We start from the raw sequence: 16,055 nt of genomic DNA on the forward strand, positions 1-16,055 counted from the left end.
AGACGAACCAGACCAGTGTGAAGGCAAATCCACATAATGTAAACTTTTAAGCTTATAATTAAAAGTTTTAAATTGTCATTGCTGCTCACCTTCATGACAGATTAATAATAATAATAATAATGATAATAATAATAATAATAATAATAATAATAATGATAATAATAATAATAATAACAACGTTATTTATACAATATAGCACCTTTAAAAACTGAGTTTACAAAGTGCTTTGACAGACAAAGCAAAAGTGCACAACAGCAGAATAAAAACATAGAAAACTAGAAGCACTCAGAGAGCGCAAACCTCCACCAAGGCAGATCAGTGCCCCCCCCATGTCTGTCTGTCTGACTGACTGTGTGCAAGATAACTCAGAAAGTTATGGATGGATTTGGATGAAAATTTCAGGAAATGATGATACTGGCACAAGGAACAAATGATTAAATTTTGATGGTGCTCAGGGGTGGGGGGCCCACTGATCTGCCTTGGTGGAGGTCTGTGCTCTCTTTTCTAGAAAAGCACTCGTAGAGCACAGACCTCCGCCAAGGCAGATCAGTGCCCCCCCCACCTCCCCCCACCCCCGATCACCACCAAAATTTAATCATTTGTACCTTGTGCCAGTATCAACATTTCCTGAAATTTTCATCCAAATCCGTCCTTAACTTTTTGAGTTATCTTGCACACAGACAGACAAACCAACGCCGACAAAAACACAACCTCCTTGGCTGAGGTAGCAACACAACACAATAAAAGAGATGAGTACAGCGAACAGAAAAACATGACTAACTTTAAATGTATTGTAGTGGAGAGGGCAGAAATAACATAACATGATGCTGTCAGATCAATGCAAAATGAAGGAATGGAATAAAACAACATCATGTATGTCAATATAAATGAATAACCAAAACAGGTTAATATTAAATATTCATCATTAAAAACATTAAAAAGAGACAACATCACATAAAGACAAGTCTATAAAAATGCATTTTAAGAAGTGATTTAAAAGATGACACTGATTCCCTGCTCTTAGTTCTGCTGCTATAGGCTTAGACTGCTGGAACACTCATCTGGATACACTGAGCTCTTCTCTGCTCCTCCTCCTCTCTGACCCCCTCTCTGCTCCTCTTTCTCCCTGACTTTTTGTCTCCTAATTTTCTCTTCTATTTACGCCCCAATGAATACTTGTTACTGACTTGACTTCTTCCCCAGAGTCTCTGTGCTTTATTGCCTCACAGGTTTTCCCAGGATCAACACAGGATTTCCCTGGATCATCTCTGGACCTGCTGCTGTGGTCCTGCCTCTCTCCTGCCTTCATCATCATCACTCACTTATCCATATAGTTATGATAGTGTTTATTATATAGTTCCATAGATGGTAGAGGTTTCTATTATTTGTACTAACTGTAGTAATAGTAGTATATCCACTGTTAGTACTTGTATTTGTAGTAGTAGTATTAACAGTCATGGACCTTTGTTCTGGTTTCTAATAATTATACTAACACCAGCTGATCTACTTTTGATGGTTCTAGTTCAGTTATCTGTGCATCAATTGCATCCATGTGTCTCCCCCTACTTCTCCCCCTCTCCCCCAGTCTCTCTCTATTTCTCCTCCTTTACTCTCTCTCTTTAACCCCAACTGGTCAAGGCAGTGGTCCATCCTCCAGGAGTCTGGGTCTGCTCCAGGTTTCTGCTGTTAAAGGGAAGTTTTTCCTCACCACTGTCACCAGTCACTAGTGTTTGCTCCTGGAGGATTCTGTTGGGTTTCTGTAAATTGGCTTAGAGACTGGTTTTGACCAACTCTACATGTAAAGTGTCATGAGATAACTTTTGTTATGCTTTGGCGCTATATAAATAAAATTTGATTTGATTTGATTCCACAAGCCTCTGCATTCAATATTACCTGCAGTGTCCACAATTTTAAGTTCATTTAATTTTGTTGTTTTTTTTTTTTTAAATTTCAAACATGCAAAGAAACAAAATAAAACAAAACAAAGCAAAAGACCAAAACAAAATAACATTTAAATGTACACAATCTATCTTCAAGTACGTGTCCAAATGTGCATGGTTGAAAAAGAGTAGGAAGAAGTCTGAACTTATTTAATCCTACCCCTCAAGTGCTTTTATACCTTTATCACTAACTTAATACATGAATCAAACAATACATTTTTCCTAATTTAGTATTCAACCCACAACATTAAAAACAATGGTTTGTCTGAGGATTTGTAAGAGTTAAAAGTTGTTCTGTTGTGTTCACAGTGATATTTTGCAAGATGAAGGTCAAGTGAACAGATTGTTTTCAAAAGATGGGGGAAGAAAATGTCCGTTTACAAGTATATCTGTGCTGGGAAAAATATCAGTGTGGTGTGACGATGGGTCATGGCTCAACACTTTAAACTTTGTGATTGAATTGTTAGTACAAAAACACTATTTCTCAACACAGTGCTTCAAATAATTGAAGTGTTTCCACCTTACACAGAATAAAATTAGAGAAAGGATTCAGGGAATCTGGGGAACCCTTGGTGTGTAAAGGCCAGAGTAAGAAACCACTGTTGAATACGAGCGACCTTCGAGCCTTCAGGTGGCATCGCATGAGAAACCATCACATGACACATGGGCTCAAGAGGACTTCTGAAAACTGTTGTCATACAGGGGAGTCTGCAGCTGCATCCAAAGGCAACTTGAAACTGTGTTTTTCAAGACACCCTATATGAATTCTGTGCAGAATCACATTGAATTCTCTGGAGGTCAGCGCAGATGGACTGGAGGATGGTGGAAACATGCTGTGGTGAGATGACTCAACCTTTCAGCTTTTTTCAGGGAAGCAGATTTTAGGTACTACATGCTGAAGACTTAACCTGTTTAACCCTGACCATATTTTCTGGGGAAAAATGCCTAAAAACACATACCCAAAGTAAATGAAGAATTACTTATAATACTTATAATAATAAGGTTCATATGGATGTTCTTGGTGTCTATGGATATTTACAGACCTCACAGAATCTATTCCCATTGTCTAAAATATTGTATCTATTACTATGCCTGAGTAAACTGTAACAAACTAAAAGAGAAATTATAATTTTTTACCCTCGCCTGTTTTTTTTCGTCTGGATTGATGATGATATGCATAAATTAATTGTTTGTGTCGGAGATTTTTAATAGCGTATATTTCACCCCACAAAGATTAAAAATCATGTTTGAACATTAAAGTTTGCACTAAAATACACTTCTGATGTACTTTTATTAACATTAGGGTCTAAACTTTGAGTAAAAGTTGAAAAAAACATCCATTGTCCTGATTTATTATATTTTTATAGTAGATGAATATTAATATAATTTTTTGGCCCGCGGACGGGCTGATAGGGCTAAAGGGGTTAGGGTGACTGTAGTCACTTTTCCATTGACCCTCAAATTGCGCAAATCTTACTTGCACATAAAAATTTTCCTAATGGAAAGGGTAATAAGTAAGAAAAAATGTTTTTCTTACTTGACATCATGTATTGTGTGGCTGAACTTGTAAAGTAGGCCGGCATTAGTAAGCTTTGCTTCTGCCTGAGCCTTTTTCAGTCAAACTGTGTTATTTCTCTCTTATTCTGTTGTTTTGAAATGCATATATGACTAGAAAAAAACTAAACTAAATCTTGAACGCCAAGAATAGGCAAAAATTGTTCTTCACTCAACAGTCAATTAAAAACTGCAATAAATAAGGAAAGCTGATATCGTGAAAATCTCTGTTGTAAAAGTGAAAATCTAAATGTATTTATATTCACAAAAAGCAATTAAGTTGGTTGGTGAAAAATGTTTGTATTTTTGTCAGTTAAAATTACAAAGAAATATGCACAGAAAATGTCACAAATGTTCTGGAAATGGTGTTTGGACATCTAAACAGCAGTGATGGGTTCCACATTGCATAGAAATCTCCTTCTCAAAGTCCTCACTTGTTCTCTGTGAAATGTTCTTCTAATTGTGATAATATCCTCTGAGAGCCCGCTAATACATTTCTGTTTTGTCAAGTCACATTACTGAAAAACTCATATTTTCTGTCAGTAATATGGAAATTAGCGAAAGAAGAGACTTTGTGTTCTCATCATATTAGTTTGGAGACAGGCAATTCTGAGCTTTCTCTCCAAACTTCTATGAAGAAGTAGAGATGAAAAATGAGTAAATTAATTATTTTCCTCAAGTTTATACTTGACTGCTGTTAAAAATCAGTGTATATGCTGTGTGTGTGTAACAGCGAGAGTTTATTTTACATACTGCTTTTACACTTCTTTTCTATATATGACATACATTGTCTTGATGTACATATTCTTGAGTGTTTTTATTTATTTATTTTTTATCTAGCTGAGAACTACCTGTGAGCAAAAATTTCTTGTGTGCACTTAATGACAAAAAACATTCTAGAGTGTGTTACTGAAATTTTGCTCTGCTGCTGGTGAATAATGAAATAGAGACTTCTGCTGGCCGACAAGATTTTATTTATTTGTCAAGAAAGGTCAGGTCTGCACACGAGCGGCAATTGTGAAGAAAAGACCAAGAGCTTCTCACAAGATCCACCTTTTATAGGGTGAATCGCATTTGCAAGTGACACCTCCAGTCTCCTTAAAGGGCCTTTTGATTGAATGATGAGTCCAATCAGTCACCTTTTGTTACCTTGCAAGAAAATTTACACACACAGCAGAGGGATTTGGGTAAGGATAAGGGAAAATTAGCATGCAGTGGAGGGGTATTCAGGAAAGGATACAGGAACAAATTTCAGATAAAGAAATTAAAATTTCATTATAAATCTCATTTGTGACATTTGTTCTTCTAGAGAGTGATAAAGAATAAATTAGAGCAGCTTCTCATCGCGGATTTACATATTTACCATCACAGTATATATGGAATAAAGACCTCTACATTGTGCTTGACTTCATCTTCTTCACCTGTGACTTTAGTTCAGTGAATGTCAGTAATTCTGACCTCAAAGGGATGTTATTAAAGATCAGGTCAGGCCCTTTGAGAAAAGAAAATAATGTGCTCACACATAACTATCGCCAACAAAAAATACTTTTCTGCATAAACCTTTGGCTTCTTCTCCTTCTAAAGAATTGTAACCACTCAACATCACGAGGACTTAAACATTAGATTTTAATGACTCTGTTTTTTACATCAGTATAATGAAAGTGGATTAATTACACTGGTCAACAACAAATTTATTGTTTAAGTTTTTGAGCTGATTTAGGATAATTTTGGTGTGCTGAATCCAAAAAATTCACATTAATTTTGCTCAATCAGGTCAACTTTCTGAACTATGCTACATATTGGCTTTTTAACATTGTTGCTTACATTTATGGGCATTTTCACATCACATGATACAAAATTCTTTCATATTTCTTGCAATAAACGAGTTCTGAAGATTTTACTTTTGCCAATTTATGATTAATGTTTTTTTTAATATTACAGGTGAATGAAATGGCTTCGACTAGAAGATCTTGCAAAAATAAGCCTGACGTATTCTGCTACATCTGCGGTGAATACACCATTGTACCTAACAGGAATCAAGTCACAAGTTTCATAAAGTGTGCTTACCAATCTTATTTTGGTATTAATTATTATATTTTGTGAGAAGATCAAATTTTTCAAAATCAAATTAGCAAAAAAACCTGACCTGATTGAGAAAAACAGATGTCAGTTTTGGATTTAGCGGTGCAAAATGGTCCTAATTCAGTTGAAAAAACCTAGACAACTTACAAAAAACATTTTTTTGTAACCCAGTGTTATGAAGTCTTGGCACATTGTTTATTTGATCTTACTTGATGTCAGAAATGGAAATGAAAAGGTCAGCACTGAAAATTAATCAAAGTTGTACGCAGTTGTATGTTGCACTAAATCTATCTATCTATCTATCTATCTATCTATCTATCTATCTATCTATCTATCTATCTATCTATCTATCTATCTATCTATCTATCTATCTATCTATCTATCTATCTATCTATCTATCTATCTATCTATCTATCTATCTATCTATCTATCTATCTATCTATCTAATGCATTTATTTATTGGGATTTAAAATAAATGTGCTATAGATACAAAGCACAAGTGGACTGAACTTGTGTTTAAAGCTACTAAACTTAACTTTCAAAGATATTTCAGTGCCAGCAGTACAAATATCACAAGTTAATATCGACAATTCTACAGGAAAAAACTCTTGATTAAATGTATGAAACAGAGCCAAAGATTTTAATTCTTTTTTTTTGTTAAAGAATATATTTATTACATTTTCATTTTTCAAAACAACACTAAACAAAACAACTCAGCACCACAGTCAAAAACAAAAATAGAGATTTACAGTCAGCATAGAGACAGATTCCCATTACATTCATATCTCTATATGATAAAAAGTCCATTTACAAGCAGATGAAAGCTCAAGACAGATTTCAGACACATTTCCTTCAGTATAGTCCAGGAAGGGTTTCCAAATGTGATTGAATATGTCGATTTTAGAATGTGCCAAACATGTCAAAAAGTCAAGCGGAATGTGCTCCAGTATTAGCTTCCTCCATCCAGAAACAGTAGGGGGGTTTTTAGAGGTCCAGTGTAGTAGTATATTCTTTCAGGCACAGAATGTTAAAATATTATACAGTTTCCTATTATGTTTATTACTGATTCACTTATTTAAATATATAAGTGAAATAAACAAGTGAAACATTTTAATTCTTAACTGTGTGTCTGGCTGAAATACAGATTCCCATGACTGTAAGGGCTGGTTTAAAATTTCAGACGGTTTCAGTCACACAGATACAAATCATTCTTATTGAGAGGTTTTCCAGTCCAGATTATGTAACATCCAGGCCTCAGTGCCTCCTCTGAACCCTGAGTACTCAGCAGCAGCCTTTCACTGAGAACTGAGGTTGACAGATTCACTGGAAAATCCAATCAACAGCTTCCAATCTCCCTGAGTTAGATTCTATCAGTGCAAGACTCCGACAACACTGAGTAAACTGAGATTGTTGATATTTCTCCTGTTAGAGTAGAATTGCCACCTAAATAACTTATAGCCTTACACCAGACTATTAAGCACAGTTTTGGATGTGAGAGTTGTTTGGAAGGGTTCTAAACAGTGAAACCCAAACCTACAAACAGGAAGATATCACCAGCTCTTCATTTGTACCAGCAACACTTTAATTTCTTTGTTGTTTTCTTGTTATTATTACCGTGCACTAAACCAATACTTCTATTTCCTGCACAGACCTGTGAAAACAAGAGAGAAGGAGATTGTTTCTGGAATGAGACAAGCAATAGAATGCATCAGCATCAGTGCAACAAACTCTCCATAGAACAAGTACAATATTTAGGCCCAATCCCAATTCACCCCTTACCCCTACCCCTTGGCCCTTACACTTGGCACTACCCCTTGAAATGGAGCTGCAAGGGTTAGGGGTTGAAACATTCCTCTATGAAATGGGACAACCAATTGAGACCTGTTACATCATCAGTAGAGATGGGAATCGATAAGAATTTAACGATTCCGATTCCATTATCGATTTTGCTTATTGATCTGATTCCTTATCGATTCTCTTATCAATTCTCATTGGGTGAGGGAATAAAAGAGTACAAATGGGTGTGTTTGCATTAACTGTCTATTATATTTCCATCTGCACAGAAAATATAACATATACAGTATGTACAAATAATAACAGATGACGCAGGGCCTGTTTTTTGGGGGTGGGGTGCGTAAAGTGAAAGTGAAACTAAAGACGCTTTACTAATTCCTCTATTGTCACATTTCCACAACATGGAACTGGTTCGACTCTGCCCGTCTCCTGTTGTTGTGCACCTCATTTCCTTTTTCCTACCTTCGGAAGCTTGTATTTGAGGGGGTATGACGTTTGTTACCCACACCGGAACCGGAACTGGGCCCGGATGACGGCCTGGTGTTCACTCTGCAGCTAGATTCACAGGCACTGCTAAGTAGCGAATCAAATGAGTCACATGCTGTGGACAAATGTTTGAGCAGATTGGAGGGATTCCACCCTTTTGAAGAAATGGCAGCTTTGACGGTGTTACAAGTGGACCTGGTGTCGTCTTTTTAGATCGTTTCTGCCTCAACGCCATGTTGGCTACGTTCTGACCAAAACAATGCAGCGTACACGTGACATCATAGCGCATGCGCAACGAAGGTGGAATCGATAAGCAGAATCGTTAAGCAGGCAGGCAAATGATTCCAAGGAATTTAGCTACTGGGATCCGGTTCTCAAAAAGAACTGGTTCTCAATTCCCAGCCCTGGTCATCAGCAGTCCTCGATGCTGCTATAAACAGATGCAAAAACTTTGTTTCCAAAAGTATTCACCATGCCGTCAGCAGCTGTAACCATCTCTGTTCCATGGGCTTTGGTATCTTTTTGTGGCTATCAGGTATAAACTGCAGAAATGCGATCTATAATCTTTAAGTCAAGGTAAAGACTCACCTGTTCACTGCTGCCTTTGACTAAAAGGCTTTTGACTTTTTAAATTTTATATTCTCTTTGAAACTCTGCACTGCAACTCTTACTTTAATATGAGTGTGTTTTTATTTTTATTTTATTTTATTTTATTTTTTTTATGTGTTGTTTTCTTACTTGCTGTTTTTAATTACCTTTTACATGTTTCTTTTATAATTTTTTAAAATGTGTTTCTTTTTGTTTCTTTTATTTCAATGTCCTGTGTGAAGCACCTTGAATTGCCTTGTTGCTGAAATGTGCTATACAAATAAACTTGCCTTGCCTTGCCTTGCCTATAACACATTGAAATGGCATTAAACGGTCAATCAAATTATTGAGTTGTTTACGAAGAAAATACGTACATTTGCGTGTTTCTCACTGCTGCACTTTTTTGCTGTGTTTACCTCCATCTTGGCAATGATTCAAACAGAATTATGGGAAATTTCTCCTACCTGTCTGTTTATAGTGTGGTCCTGGAAAATCTCTGTTTCAAGGGCTATAGAGCCTTCTGCCTTAGCCCTTCCCCTCCATCTAACTGAGAATTGGGACAACACTACCCTTTCTCGTGTACGTGCAAAATGGAGGGGTGGGGGGTGGGGGGTGGGGCAAGGGGTGAATGGGGATTCAGCCTTAGTCTTAGGTATTGTATTAACATGCTGATAATATGCTAAACACAAACAAGCTGAGGATAGGCATGATGGGTATTAATCATCAACAGCAAAAGCTTGATGATTAATTTTACATTTTATAACTGATGCTGTGATGACTCAGAGGTTGGTGTCTGTACATCATTGTTCATCACTGTAAGTTCTATCAAAACTATTAACCAAAATCATATTAATGAATTTTCATGACGAATCCAAAAGTTAAGAAACATCTTGAGTAAGCAGCTGTTTCTTAAAGTCAGTTATGCTTGTGTGGCTGTCACTTCCTCCAATTGACTCCCTTCATAGTCCAGGTTCTTTCTATTGATCAATAGCCTTCTATGACTGGAAGGGTCTATAAAAGGGGGTCTGCATCCTGTCTCTTCTGCAGCCTCTCTCCTGTGGCTTCAAGAAATCTCACAATGAATTATAGTTGTTTTAGGACATTTTGCCACCATTGTTGTGAGCCAGAAAACTCCTTTGTCACATTGTCCATTCGAAAAATGTGCATTCTGGTGCCTTTTTTTGTCAAGCACAGAAAGAAGCACAAAATCAACTTGTATTTAGTCACAACAAGCCTGTATCTAAAGTCAACACATGCCCATGGATTGTGTTTTGGAGTTCTCATGGGTGGTTGAGGTCTTTTTTTTTTTTTTTTTTTTTTTTGTGAGGTAGTATTTCTAAAAGACTAGAAAATTGTGGATGGTTAAACATCACAGTGGATCCATGAAAGGAACCCTGAAAATTCTCCAAAGGAAGGACTTTTTTTTTTTTTTTTCCGATCAGTTGAGGGGGTCTTTGGCATTATAGAGGAAATGGAATGTATTTCAATTTTTAATGGTCAAAATATGTGAAATTTTAGTAATTGGGGCATGTCAGTAAAAATGCTGCCTTTTAGTCAGCATCACTATATATAGATGATAATATTAAATAAAATTAAATACTATTAAAGACTATAAAATCCTCTGTGACGATGTGCATTCATATAAACACCATACAGTGTAGTAACCTGTGGTATATTGCTCTTTTTTAATCATCTCTTGATAACTCTTTCCTGAGAGTTTTGAGGAGAAGGCCAAATACAACTACGTCTAGGAAGAGGCTTTGACTATTACTCAGTTTTGTGTTTTTGAGCAATACCATTTGTGTTTGAATCACTCAAGCTTGACGAATTTTGGATCGAAAGTATTAAACAGATTTGTCAGATTCTTGAGGGCTGTCTGCATCCAAATGAAAAACTTCCAAAAGGCACGGAGGATCTTCCCTCTTCATTTTCCACATGAGCAAGCAAACTAACATTGACATCACTTTACCGTTGTCTCAATGCAAAAATCGATCTACTCTGCCATTCATCACACAAATTGTGATCATTGTGATTTGAATACCTGTTGTGATTTGTATTGTCATCTGTTTGGCTCTAAATGTGACAAATCATAAAACTTTGTGCTTTTACTGAGCAATGTGTTACAAAATAAATCTAATATGATTTATGACAAAAAAAAGTGTGTTTGACTTGAAAATGATCCATTTCAGTATAGAGCAAACTAAGCAGAAATATAGAAAATAAACTTTAAAGCCCTCTGGTATTCACAAATTAATATGAATAATGTGTTTGTGTTCTGCAGAAGTGTAAGACAGTGTTGCCAGATGAATGGTAAACAGCCAGTAATATTTTCCAACAATGTGGGATCAGTAATGCCGAGAACAACATTAGCATTACTTTTTTAATCAGTCAAGGTGTTTAGATTTTAGCAAATTTCCAACAAGAAATGCTTGTTAGATACTAATTGTTACATAAATCTCCCCAGATGACGTCTGCATCAAATGCATAAATGTCCTTCACGTAAACCTTCTTCAATAATCAGGAGTTTGCAAATGTCTCTGCTGTGAGTCATGTGCAATATTTACTGTCATAATACAATACTATAATATTTTCCATCTGGCAATGGTGGAGGAACTATACAATTCTGCATTTAGCACATTATTTAAGGAAGAATTATCACCAATATTTACATATGAACATGAAAAGTAGGAGTAGTCATTAAAATGTTGGTTTTGAGATGGGATGTATTTGGGCCAGTATTACTGGTGCATTAATGTGTGTGTTGCGTTTTTTCCCCAATATAGCTGATGTCCCACCCCTTCAGCTGTGCCCCACTGGACCTAAAAATGCAAACAGTGGTTGATGTGGAGAGGTAAAGAATATTTTGATCCTCTTTTACCTGTGCAACCATTTATACATAATATGATATTTAACAGTTTAAAAGATAAGAAGAAAATTGTGACAAAGAAACACTTACTTTCGTGTCAAAAAAAGTTTAGAAAAACCACTAGGATTGTCAAATTTAACACAGTGTCTTTATTTATAGCGCTATATAAGACCATTTCAAGCCATGTTTTCCAGATCAAATGCACTGACACCTAGGTAGTTTTTCATGTCCCAGTTTTGGTCCTATTTTTGGCCCCAGTATTTTATTAAAAATGCATTAATTTTGGGATGGCTTAGAGCAAGAGTATAATTTTTTGCATTTATCTGAGGTCATCATTAGGTACATCCTGGGGGAAATATGTGAAATTTTTTCTTTTATTACTGGGTCTAAAAAAGCTGGCAAAGTGCCAGATACCAAAATGAACCCAGTTTCATAGAAGCACCCGTGTGTAAATGACAATATAATACAAAGGGAATAAAAATAATTGGTCTCTTTCCATTGACTGCAATAGAGTATTTTCCATAACTAACTTCACAAAGAGCTCAACTAGGAGGGGTGAATTTTTGACTCTATATAAACTCCGAAAAACAGGACGTTTTTTTCTCAGAAACATAGCAAGATATAGTGGTATTAATTTCAGGGAAAAGACATATAGAAACCAAATGGCACCATATCAGTTAGAAGAACACATGTTAGTCTGATGTTTCTATCTCTTAAAGTGTACCTGTACTGGTCATGCTTTATTGTGCTTTGTGTATTTCTTATAAGCCAGAGAGGTGTAAATTGAGTAAAAAAAATCGTCATAAATGCACCACACTGGACCTTTTTATTCTGTGAATTACACACAGGGGAAGAACCTATGCCTTGTTAACCGGAAGTGACATATCATCACTGATCAAGTGTAAAACAGCAGCAGTCAGTGAGCAAGATTGAGTGGAGAGTATGTGTTCGAACTTGTTATTTGTTCAGCCATAAGCTTTGCACTCTGCCATTGTCCTACAGACATGACATACACTGGTCTACAAGTAAAATGCTTCCAGAATAAAAGTAGTGAAACTTTACCTCATGTGAGTCACTGATTAAGACAAGTCAAGTCAAAAATACTATTTGGCTGAAGTTTCCAAGATACAGTCTTGGGCCAAAATGTGAAATTCAAGAATTAATGAGAGAATGGGTTTTATTCAAAAGGAATATTTGTCTCAGAGCTAACAGATCTATTTCAAAACACTGTCTGCACATTACAATACATTCACTGTACAGGTTCTATCTAGTGGAAGATTTATAAATCTATTGTATAGATGTACATAAACCAATATATATGTGTAATAACTCATTATCATATACCTTAAAAACATCAGCAAATCAGCACTTTTGTCATCTGTTTTCCAATAATCTTACTAATCCTTTAAAACCTGAAGTGTCATCGCTGACACACCCTGTGCATATGCAGTTTGGATGGCTGTAACTTTCACTGTTTGTGCAACTGGAATAATTCCAATGGTTTCTGAAACCTGAGACATTGCGCTTTATAGTTTTTTTTTTGGATCCTTATGGTAATTTCACTCATGCCTGTACTAGAAGATGGAGAAGAAGCTGTTTTAGCAGAATTATAACATGCAGTAAACTGCAAATGATTGCTAGATTTTGAAAGATCAGGGGAAAAAAAGTGCTCTGGAAAAATGGGTAAACAGACTCACTCACAGCATATTTTCTAACCTTTTAGTTAGTCAAAATAAGAAACAAAGCTCAGGCAGACCATTTTAGGCTTAGGCTCCAGTAGGTTAAAATACATAGCATTTAGCACATCTAATCTTTGAAGCAGATGTCTGCATCACTACCAGTGCTGGAACAGCCTGTGAAGGAGGCAAATTGTTGCTGACCATGCCTGACTGACGGAGAAGTTACTTAGTACTTACATGTACTTGACAACGGGCTATAATGTAAGTTACCTGATGAAAATGCCACACTGTTAAAAAAAAAAAAAAGACCTGTAAAAAAATGGTAATATTCCGGCAGCTGGGGTGCCAAAAAAATAGTTAAATAACCATCTCATAAAAATACGGTAATTTTCCATAATTAAAATACAGTTTTTTTGCCCTAACTTTACATGAGATTTTTCCTTTTTTTTTTTTTTCCTTTTTAATGTTTAGTAAAGAACATTTACATGTATTAAAACAATCAAATTACACACACACACACACACACACACACATATATATGTATATATATATATATATATATATATATATATATATATATATATATAATTTTTTTGAGACTAAGTTGTACAATCCACTGATAAAAACTGTATTTTGACAGTTTATCAGTGCTTATACATGTTATACATTCACAAAAATACATTTATTCAACGTTTTTGTTGTGAAACCTCCCATAATTACACAAGATATTTGTCAATTAACAAACAAGTCTTGTTAAACTTACAGAACAAATACTTCTTTAACGGTTAATTGGCAGTAATTTTATCTCATTTTATCATTTTTTTCTACAGTATTAAACTTTAAATTAACAGTTTAATCTCATAAATAGAAAATAAATATTTATGAAATTACAATACATTTGCAAATGTATTTTAACTGTATTTTTCTGTGAATAAAAGAAAAAATTTCTTTTAAAAAATGGAAATTTTATGGTTATTCACAGTTACAGTTTTTTCATGTTATTTTACATTTGACGTGTAAAATCACAGTCTGTTTTTGTCATTTCATTGATATTTTCCTGTATCTTAAAAATACAGGAAAAATCTGTAAAATAAAAAGTGAAAATTCTGTTAAATTACAGATTTTTTTTACAGTGTAGTATTATATGTGATCTTATGAAATAGCTAGCAATGAAAATTCACTTCAGGTACCCTTTAAATAAGTATACTTTTTATAGTAAAAAAAAAAAAAAAAAAGATCAAATTAAGCAAATAATTTACTTGCATTGTATGGGTATCAGTTCCCAATTTTGGAAAAGTGATGGAATAAAAGTGTTATGTGAAAGTTTTCTTTCGACTCAGATGCAGACCTTTGTGGACGTGACTGGGCCACACCAGAGGAGGAAGGTGTTCAGGGTAGCAGAACAGCTGAACCAGACAGGAGCAGGCAGGGGATGGGTGAAACAGGTGGGAAGAGGATGAAAAAAACAGCAGACAGGAACATAAACTGACATACAGGATGGGAGCAGGCGGTAGACAGGTAGACCATGGAGCTGGAGATTCATCTCAAGTAGCCTAGACGACAAGTGAAGCACCGGCAAGAGTCCCAGTTAAAATGAAAAGACAGGTAAACAGGTAGATCTCACTGAAGCGTGTGACATAAAGACGCATTCCAATCTGGTGAGGGACACGGAGAAAGTGACAGCTTGAAATGATGAGGCTTAATGAGACTGAGCGCAGGTAAGTGTAGTAGGGGAGGAGTAGATGCTGGACAGAGAACCGTGACAGAAACAGAAGAAACAGAAATAAACATCTGCTTCTAAAGACGTCATGGTGGTGAAGTCCTTAATACTCCTGCCTCAGGTCCAGGTCCTGGTTTTGATTCCAGTGCCATCCTTCTATGTGGAGTTTGCACGTTCTCTTTTGCTCTGCATGGGCTCTCTCCAGGTACTCCAGCATCCTCCCACCATCCAAAGATATGCGCTAATACACAGGTGTCAAACATGTGTCCCAGGGGCCAAATCCAGCCTGCCAGTGGGTCCAATCCGGCTCTTGGGATGAATTTGTAAAATGCAAAAATTACACTAAGATATTAACAATCCTTTTAGTTCAGGTTCCACATTCAAAACAATTCAATCTCAAGTGGGCAGGACCAGTCAAATACTATCATAATAACATATAAATAAAAATAATGACAACTCCAAATTTTTCTTTGTAAATGTAAATATTTTCATGTATTTACACTAAAACAAAGTATAATTTCACAAAAAATGTAAATAACCTGAACAAATATGAACAGCCTGAAATGTCTGAAGAGAAATAAGTACAATTTTAACAAGATTCTGCCTGTTACTAAATATTTTGTGTATTTGTAGATCCACTGTGGTCTTATAATGCGCATGTGTAAATGATAAACTGAGGCATAATATTGTTAAAATTACACTTATTTTTTCAGTTTGTTCATGTTATTCCCATCTTTTGAAAGGATAGTTTGCAGATGTAAACCTTTTCATAATGTTAATGTACTTTTTTTGCTCTAAAACATAGAGAAAAGTTTGGAGTTGACATTATTTATATATTATTATACTATTATTTAACCAGTCCGGCCCATTTGAGATCATATTGGGCTGAATGTGGCCCCTGAACTAAAATGAGTTTGACATCCCTGTGCTAATAGGTTAATCGGACAGTCTAAATCGCCTGTAGGTATGAATGTGAGAGTGAATGACTGTGTACATCAGCCCTGACAATATGTCCAGGTTGTACTCACCATCCCTGTGACCTGGTTCTGAAAATGGATGGATCTGTTAAGTAAGTATTGCACATAAATGGGGAATCTTTTGAGGAGATGGTCTTGTAGTGAACATTTTTGCTGCTCTGCTCATTGTGCAGTGGATGGATTTCTTAAATTAATTAAATTCTTAAAAAGGAATTGGATTCTGTTTGTTTGTGTGTGTCTCAAGGTTATTATCATTAACGAAAATGAACGAAATGACGGAAACTAAAATTGAAAAAACATTTTCATTAACTGAAATAACTAAAAACTCAAATTAAAAGAAAAAAAAAAAAAAAACTAACTGAAACTGTA

Source organism: Sphaeramia orbicularis, chromosome 1 (genome assembly GCF_902148855.1).
Source record: "Sphaeramia orbicularis chromosome 1, fSphaOr1.1, whole genome shotgun sequence".
Classification (NCBI taxonomy): domain Eukaryota; kingdom Metazoa; phylum Chordata; class Actinopteri; order Kurtiformes; family Apogonidae; genus Sphaeramia; species Sphaeramia orbicularis.